The sequence below is a fragment of the Hippocampus bargibanti genome, linkage group LG10 (genome assembly GCF_051943395.1).
Source record: "Hippocampus bargibanti isolate YZ-2025 linkage group LG10, ASM5194339v1, whole genome shotgun sequence".
In the NCBI taxonomy this organism is placed as follows: domain Eukaryota; kingdom Metazoa; phylum Chordata; class Actinopteri; order Syngnathiformes; family Syngnathidae; genus Hippocampus; species Hippocampus bargibanti.
In genome coordinates this window covers 17,297,032-17,306,701 of record NC_142743.1, presented here as the reverse complement: position 1 = coordinate 17,306,701, position 9,670 = coordinate 17,297,032, and the positions used below count along the sequence as shown (strand labels likewise).

The window sequence follows — 9,670 nt, the reverse complement described above, 5'->3', positions numbered from 1 at the left end:
TTCTGAAACTACACTATGTGAGTGTTAATTCGATGATTAAATGTCAATCATCTTTACTCACAAGCTAAACAAAAAAAAGGTTTGAAGTGTTGATTTGGCACGATTTTTAGGGTCTCTTCCAATTCACTCTGAATCTGGACCACTGGCAGTGAAATCCAAAGTGTAGAAACCTGAACATTTTACCTCGTTTTAAAACCCTGACTGCCGTGAAGTCCTGCTGCTTGACTCAACTAAATGTGACGGGTTTCCTACTTTGTAAACACATTTAGCCGATGGCATAATTGTCAGAGGTTGTTAGAATATTAACCTGAGCAATTACCTTGTTTTGTGGTGTGTTAAATAGTGGTTTCGTCCCTGATTAGCTGAGAAAATAGTGTGGCCGACAATTGGAAATGTTTAACATTTACAATCCCCAAAACATGTGTTTGTAATCAACACTGCTCGGAACCGAGCCACGGGCTCCCTGATTCTGGGGTGTAATATCTTGAATGTTTCGCTCTCATATCATTTTCTATTATTAAACATGACAAGGAAAGAGTTTTGGAAGTGAATGCTGTTAAAAGACCAGCTAACAAGTCCCCGAGCTTCTTTGATTTGGGTAATGCTGTCTCGCCACAGGTTTGTCTCTCCATCAGACATCGAGATGTGTATACCATAAGACACATACTACAAGAGTAAAACACATGCTTTACATCTCTTGTTTTCTCCGGCCCCTCTTTTCCTTTTTGGCTTTCTGTTCTATCTAACAAGGCCACGTTCCACGTATAAGTGGGTGTAATAGCGTAACTTTATCTTGAGTTTCTTCTAAAACTATTGATGTTCAATTTCAAGACGCGTGTATGTATGCGTAAGTGTACTTTACATTGAAAGGCACTACCGGAACTGATCAGCGTGCTCTCAAACAGCTTAATAGTGAAGCCGCCTGTCAAAAGTGTCAGCGAGTGAAACAAACAACCGGTCGACGTTTCAATCAACTAAATCACATTATTTGCTGAATCTGGAACCATTTTGGACGGATGTCCCTCTACGTATCGATCACCGCGTCCACATTTGTCGCGTGTTGGTGAGTTTAGGCCTCTTTGTTCTAACTGAAAAACTCCCAAATGTCAGCCAGCTTTCTTGGTCATCATCTGTTCCACAGTGAGCTCACTCGTTTCGCCAACATGACGTCACAACGAGGGAGACGTGGTTGAACATTTACAAGGAAACTGCGTTTGTGTGATGGTCTAATTACCACCATTGAGTCCTCATGAATTTACTGAACAATATCAACTTTAGTGATTGAAACTTGGTTTTATTTTTTGCCCGACTATAAAAATGTTCGGTCCTCCAGGGTCCCCTGCTTGTTTTCCAGCTCTCCCAGGACCAACACACCTGATTCAAATAATTAGGACTGTTCTAATGCTGCCCCAGAGCTGCTTGTGATGGGGATTGCGGACCTTTTTTAGAGAGCCGGTTCTTTTGGCTTGGCTCAATAAAAAGAGCTGGCTCACTCCGCTCCCAAATACTCCTCAGTTTTTTTGTTGCTTAAATTAATTTACAGTCACCAATTCATCCAATTCGATTTCAACCAAAGATTTTGTGTTTTTTATGCCCCGGTATACAACCGAAATTCGGTTCTCAATACTACTATAACAATAACAATAACAATAATATATATACAGTAAAGTCTCGTTATATCGATATCGGATATATCGATAGTCCTGGTTATATCGATACTATTTCTATGCACGCACGGAGAAAATTACATGCAAACAGGGTCGGATATATCGATAGTCCCGGTTATATTGATATTTTTTCGGACTCCCTTGAATATCGATATAACGAGACTTTACCGTAACATACAATAATACTAATACTTAAGTATCAATTGACTACCCTCTGCTTCCTTATATGTCACTTTCTTATACATTACGTATTCGTGTCGTGCCTACCTCATCGTGTCCGACGCAGTATTGTTGAATAAAGTTGTTTTTTTTTTTACACGAAGAAGCAGACGTTTGGCTTAGATCTCCGCAAATCGGACGTTATCCTCCTGTAGCGTTCCATTGTGAGCAGGCGTGTTTGTATTGTTCAATCAAGATTAAAAAAAGCGCACTTGTCTGGTTGAGATCTCCGAAAATCAGACGTTATTCTCGTGTATCGTTGTTTTTATGTCCCGATGCTGATGTTAAAATTTGTGAAAACTAAACATGTTACTTTGTTTTTATATTATTTTACCAATTACCTGCTCTATTATGACATGGTTTTGCTGTAAAATAGTTTAAACGTGCTTTTAAAAAGTTGTTTTCTCAACTTGGAACGGATTAAAAATATATATATTGATTATACTGGAAAGTGCTGTTTCGGTTTTCGAACAAGTTTCTGGAACTGATTATGGTCAAAAACCGAGGTATTTCTCTATTACCAAAAATAATGTAAAATGATTTGTAAAGCGAATTACAAATGCAAAAAATAGATATTTTTTTAAGATTAATGTGGCTTTATTTATATTATGTGGGTGTGTGTGTATACGTGTGTGTACGCACGTGTGCGTGTGTCTTCTACCAATGATTTTGAGCAATCACGTTCGGCTTTAACCGAAAGGGGCGGGGGGAGTCGCCGCCTATAAGCGGCCCTCTATTAAGGCATTCACTTCAAAGAGCCGTCTCTAAAAGTCCGTTTGTTTAATAGTAATAATATTCATACATTTAATTTATAAGCACCTTTCAAAACTCTCAAGGACACTTTACAGTCACAGAATATTCTTTCTGCGGGTGAGCAGCGGCAGCTGATCACTCGAATCAGGTGTTGCAGCCAGGAGAGATAGAAAACAAGCAGGACAGTCGCCCTCCATACCCGGAGTAGGACATGCCTGGCCTATAAACACACCTTAATTGTCCAGCATCTCTTTACGGTGTCAAGCTATTGTCCATAAGCCATTGAGTGTTGTCCTCTGTGTGTCATCACAGTGAAGACCCAGTGAGCGGTGGTTGTGTCGGTTGCCCGGCTGCAGGCGGCCCCCTCAATGGTTTCTCCCACCATGAAGGCGCTGGTGGATGCTGTGTGGGCGGTATGGAGCATCGGAGCCTCCATCTATGACTACATCTATACGAGCGCCATGGAGGAACGCATACACACGCTGGAGAAAGTTACCAGCCTCCACCAGTGTGCCATTGGGTTGCTGTTGGCGTCCATCTTAGTGCTCTTCTCTTACATCTTCGTCAAGAAGATTTGAAACTGAAGCAGACTGTGGAGATTCAAACGACGTTGCAAGGTGGAATCATCATAATAATCATCCTCTTACATTTGGGAACAGCATGCAGTCCATTTAATATGAACAGTGTTGTTGTTTTAGTCATTATGGACACATGACTTGCTCATAATATATTTTTAAACCAATACATAAAAACATAAAATGGTGCCTTAGGCTGTTACCTGACCTTTTTTAAGACTTGATCAAAGTGAATGCAATTCAACACACTTTATCATAAAGACTGATGCAAATATTCATCTAAAAAAGACACTTCAAGCTTTTTAATGCCACCCAAGTTTACGTTTATCGTCAAACTAAAAAATAAAATTACTTAGTGTATTTCAAACAACCCTGGGAAAGTTCGCATAGCTCAACTCATTCACTGACATTCCCGAATTTATTCGGGTTTTGTTTTTTCTTGCTTGGGTTCTGATAACGCGCTGACCAGACCTGGCAATGTTTTTTTCCCCTTCTACAAGGGGACAGCATTTCCCTTTTTCCAAGTTAGCGCTTTGTTCCAGGTTCAGCTGTTGTTAAAGCGCTATGTAAACCAAGATGTATGTATTACATTGCATTTTGGACACCCTCATTTTAAACTCATATAACTTCAGACCCATATAATTTAAGAATTTTCTTACGCTGCATTGAATGTTTATGTAGTCCTAAAACTCAATATTCTGTGGGTCCTGCAATTTGAGTGACAATGACAAAAACCCTGACACTGGAGAACACATTTTTGCACATCGTCTGACAGTGAATGAGTTAATTCTAAGAAACAAAACATACACAGTATTCATGTTCCTGTTATTTTTATATATTTGCTTAGGGACACCTAAAGGAGCACTAGAATGAAATGGATTAAATCTCAATGCACAAACTGTTTTGGACAACTGCAGACAAATTCCATGTGTTTTATTTTGTTTTTATAAGTTACAAGTATCCGTTTACGTATCAAAGAGACATTTTAGGGAAAGTGTCTCAAATAGGAGACGATATCTCAAAGACAACCTTCATGTCTGGATTGAATTTTGTAGAATTACAATTTGATTTAAGAGAATATGTTCATATGACAACCTCTTGAATAAACGTCACTGAGTTTAAGGACATTTTTGCAAAACAAATTAGACGTTTTTATTTCAATGGTATCTTTGTGTGTGTTTTTTTTAAACAGGAACCAACTGGCGTAGGTTTGCAACATTACACAAATATATAAAGTGTAAGTACAACTGGAAACATTTGGAATCTGGACAGCGGACGATGTAAAACTTGGTCTAACAATCCATGCCTCCAATGGATGATTGTGAAAAGCGACTAACATTTTCATGTGCTTCCTCAGGCTGAACAACTCCTGCTGATTAAAGAACATGCAACCTGCACATTTTCAAATCGTACTCAGAGGTGTCCAGTCTGCAGGAGCGTATATTTGGTGGTGAACCTCTCCACGCTTTCTCCCTCCAGAAACTTCATGGCCCTCCAATGGATCTTGCCGCAATTCTCTGGCCGCCCGAGGGGTCCCATCTCCTCCTGGATGTACTGCAGCCACAGATCTTAACAATCGCACAGGTCAACAAATCTCAAAATTAGAAACTGTTATCGTGGGTCTTCACCATATTAAGCTCTTCCTGTTATGAGTTAATTCTGAGTGCTAACTATGGTGGGAGTAAATAATACAACAAAGAGAAGTTTGGTGATTATTAACAATTCTGCCAAAAAGAGGTAATGTGCTTGCCTCAAGCCGTTTATTGCCACTCGCAGTTGAAGTTTACTGTCAAACTAAACATAACGCAAATAGAACAGCAAGTTGCGTATTCATGCTAGCACTCAATGCGATACTGGCTAATGAAACTACCATCACTGTTGTGGCACTTTTAATACTTTAAAAAACTTATTTAACCACAAGAAGACATCTCGTGCACTAATTCTCGCTGGCACATATTCTTTATCCTCTGAGGGAAATCAACTGATTTCATTGCACTTTAATTTGACACCGTCTTTTGTGTTTCAATGGATAGAAATTACGGAATGTTTTATACTGCCCCCTGATGGCCAACATGCAGAAAGCAAAACGAGTAGCATATTGCGTATTGATTGTCATGATGCACATATTCTTTAAATTCAATTCATGGACATCATGAATACGGTTTGACAGAGTGATAGAGAATAGACAGGATTGAAGTTATCATATTTAAAAGTTTCAAAGGTTAGTTGGCCGCCGAACACAAGGCCCACAATGGAAACACAGAAAACGGGTCAATTTGAGGTAAACGGACACAGCCTGTTAAACCATCATCTTCATGCAGGAGATCTGGCCTTGGACATAATTTAGGACTTGGTAAACTCCTTCACAGGAAGAGCTCATTCGCCAGGTTACAAATCTATCAGTTTATGGAAAGGACTATGTTATGTTGTTTTATTGATGTTGGGTATTGGGATGTTTTACTAATGTATCACTTAATTTTGCATATACTCTCAATAAATAGCTTGGCAGAAGTTGGGCGTCGGTCACGAATGGCTTCGTCCCCTGCCGGCAGTAAAAGACAATCTTCCTGTGTTCGAGCCTTTGTTCACAGTGTCTGAACAAATATCTCTGACACAGAGTGAAAAAGATACGTGACAAGATGGCACAAAATCCGTAAAAACAGTCCTTGACGCTTCTGGTGATTCACATACTTGACCCTCAATCTGTATTGTGTTGTAATATTCTTTTTTTTGTGAGCTTTGCTCCACATTTTCAGTTCAGAAAGAGAAAAAATATTGTAACAAGGCTCCAACCAGAATGCTTCCATTTTTGTTGGAACCTTTTGGGGAGGCCGTTTCATGCAGGCACTGGAACTAATACGTCTTTTAGACTTTCGTGGACAGCAGTTTTGATAGGACATATTCTTGTGTTATCAGGTTACAAGGTAGTATTATTTGTGCATGTAAAAGTAAAAAAAAAGCCGGCGACCAACTCCTTGTTTTCTCACATTTTTACTTTCTGTTGTAGCCACATCCCAATTCTCTTTTTTTCCACACCCCCACTCAGATTGCTTATTAGCCACTATCTGTTTAAATCACAATTTTCATCTTGATAATAAAAGGTTGGCCTGATAGTACGGTACCAAGTGGACTATTTGACCCAAACGCATCTCACCTTCATCAGAGGTTCCGAACTCTTGCAGGACCCTCTCGTAGTAGTCCCTCAGATTGTCCATCTTTGGGGTCTCCTGCATGAACAACACCATGTTAACTCAAATCTCTGCCTCTTCCCCCCAGCATTTAGGCCTACAAAGTAAAATTCAGCCCCAACATGTGACATCCAAAGTCATTTCTTTCACAAAAAAAGGACAAATTGTGATTACCGTATTTTCCGTTGTATAAGGCGCACCTCGAATGAATGGTGTATATTCAATGTAGCTTTTTTTGTTTATTCTTTTGACTTTATTCTTATTTCCTCTCTTCACTTCTTTTTATCTCCCTATCCAGCTATCTACCTGGCTACATAGCTGGCTAACTAGCTAGCTATCTATTTGCTATTTACTAGCTATCTGTTAGCTGTCTGGCTAGCTATCTAGCTAGCTATCTATTAGCTGTCTTGCTAGCTATCTGTTAGCTGCCTTGCTGGCTATCTAGCTAGCTATCTATTAGCTGTCTTGCTAGCTCTGTTAGCTATCTATTGGCTATCTATTAGCTATCTGTCTAGCTAAAAAATAGTTACTTCAGGTTGAGTGAACGCTGGCGTGTGGCTGCCCGTGCTCACCCACAGAAAAACTTATCCCGTGACTTTAAAGTGACCTTGAGTTTTGAAAGGCGCTTACAAATGAAATGTATTATTATTATTATTATTATTATTATTTCATAACTGTATGTTAATGTTGGTTATGATAGTGGAACCTGAAGCTCCCTTTTTTTAGGTTGTACTTGGTGTTTGAGAAGTTTGAGAAGTGACGCTTCTTTTTGTGATGCCACAAAATGGATGCCACAGTGGAGGTTTTTATGTCATAGTACAATCTAACTGAAATATCAAGTCATCCCTCCCCGTGATGTTTCCAGCAGGCCATTCCCATGGGTGAGTTAGTTTACTTTATTTTTGTTTTATTCTACACTAATGAAATTATTGTTACGCTTGTATAATAGTTGATAAAATTTGCCATTTCAGAAAAATAGTGGTATTTATGTTTTATGATGGTGACAGTTAACCCATGAACAGTTTTTTTTAGCATTATTGCCTAGCCAAAATTGTTTGGAAATGAACGAATGATGAGATGGATTTTGGGGGTTCCACCTTTATTTTAAAAGTCCACTTTCTTAATACATGACAGTATTTAATGCACTCACTTGTTCTTTTTCAATCTGTATCATTTTGCTGAAGAAAGTTTTGGTTAGTGGTCGGTTCTCCTGTAAACTAAAACAAACACGTTATTCTGCCCTTTATAGTCTTTGGTTTGCACAATTGCGATGGTTCGATGGTTCAACTTACCCTGTGAAAGTTTTTCTCGCTTTCTTGTATCCCCCAGTGCTGTAGGACCAATCAACATAGTGCTCTTTCATCTCCACAGAAACAGCGGACACCGCAGACGAAAGACCTCTCTGAGAACAAGCGGGAAGAACAAAGTGTCCGGCACAAGTAATATCATCATCATCATCATCGTTGCGTGGACGCGAATGACTGTTCAATATGGATCGCCTTGTCTGGGTGATTTGATTTGAACCTTGAAAATGGCCTCCGTCTCCTTCGGATTCTGGTTGGCGATGCTCCACTGGATCTGCAGCTGCCAAATTGGTAAGCTTTCCTGTGCGCCCAAAAAGACACAGTTCAAGGAAGAAGCTTCTTTTTCATCATTCAGATACATTTACGCTCCCAGTTTTCAATTGCCGTTTAATTAAATTTGTTTCTTTAGCTATTTTAACAGAAGAATGTCATATGTGGCGCAGATCATGAAGCGATACACACTAATCGTAATAGACTTGCGCTGGTGCTGGCGCAGTGGAGTTACAAAATTGCGCCAGTGGCTGTCAAAATTCGTACATGGCGCAGGGGTGCGGCCCAGATGCATCCCTGGAGCATGTATTTGTCATACTTTTACATTTATAATAATAATACATTTAATTTCCAAGTGCCTTTCAAAACTCTCAAGGACACTTTACAGTCATGGGATAAGAACTTTTCTTGTGCGGGCGAGCAGCGGCAGCCATTCGCGCCAGCGTTCACTCTACCCAGAAGTAACACAGCAGCAAAGTTATGAAAGGAAGAGGAAAGGAAAGAAAGAAGTAGAAAAACAAAATACAGAAGCTCCTGGAAATACAGCCACTCTCGTGGCGGCATCCTGAATTAAAAAAAAAAAAAAAACTAAACAAATAATATGACAACACAAAGACACAGAATATGATTCACGAGAAACTGCACAAGTCGCAGTGAAATAAATCATAAAAAAAATGATTACCTTTTCATTTTATCACCTCTCAGTCAGAAATACCTCCAAAGCACGATCATTTAGGCTGGCAGTGCAGGCATTTTTATGCTGTCTATTTCCGGTCTATTAGCTATCTAGCTGGCTATCTATTAGCTATCTAGCTAGCCAGGTATCCAGCTAGCTACCGTATCTATTAGCTACCTTTTAGCTAGCTAGCTTTCTATCTATTTGAGTTATTCCGGGTTGAGTGAACACTGCATGTGGCTGCCGCTGCTCACCCACAGAGAAAAACCTGTCCCGTGACAGTATCTAGCTATCTATCTAGCTAGCTAACTAGCTATCTATTTTTTACAAATGTATTTATTTGTCTATTCATTTATTTTAAAGACAATATTTATGCAAATGCAGAGATGAGGACTTTGAGCCTGAACCTTGATGCTATCTATTAGCTAGCTAGCTTTCTATTTGAGTTACTTCCGGGTTGAGTGAACGCTTGCGCGTGGGGCTGCCGCTGCTCATCCACAGAAAAAAAAAAACGTATTCCGTGACTGTAAAGTGACCTTGAGAGTTTTGAAAGGCGCTAATAAATGAAACGTATTATTATTATTATTACGTGACCTTGAGAGTTTTCAAAGGCACTTATAAATGTAATTTATTATTATTATTATTATTATTATTATTATTATTATTTCAAGATGCTTGTGGCTTATAAAAAGCCGCGCAAAGGAAGAATACATTATTTTCTTGACTATATGAGTATGTCCACTGTGGTCAGATTTTAAAATGCTTCATAATTTTGATTCCTTCTGGGAATTCATTTTTTTTAAACTATTATTTCATGTTGCAGACATATTTTCATGAGGTCTGATAGATAGAAGAAGTTGAAAGGATGGAATGTCGGCTGTGTGGTTGCGGTTGTGTACCTTGGGATGGATGTTATCCAGCGCGTCATGGAACAGCTGTCCGACATCATCACTGCCCAAATTAACCAGCGTCTGCAAGGCCGTGCTCCAGGCTGACACAGATTGGCTGTAGCGCTGCG

The 9,670-nt window shown here is 39.4% G+C and overlaps 1 long non-coding RNA gene across 2 annotated transcripts; it reads left to right on the top strand.

Moving 5' to 3' along the window:
• The first annotated feature begins 905 nt into the window (after positions 1-905).
• Positions 906-9,617, top strand: LOC148892712 (uncharacterized). Of its 2 annotated transcripts, XR_016116205.1 has the most exons (7): positions 906-1,063; positions 2,952-3,256; positions 4,407-4,451; positions 4,694-4,798; positions 7,271-7,283; positions 7,774-7,997; positions 9,476-9,617. It is a non-coding gene; the product is annotated as an uncharacterized LOC148892712 (long non-coding RNA). The 2 variants fall into 2 exon arrangements; XR_016116204.1 differs by lacking the exons at positions 7,271-7,283; positions 7,774-7,997; positions 9,476-9,617 and adding an exon at positions 7,129-7,263 and having other exon boundaries at positions 4,572-4,798.
• The last annotated feature ends 53 nt before the right edge of the window (positions 9,618-9,670 follow it).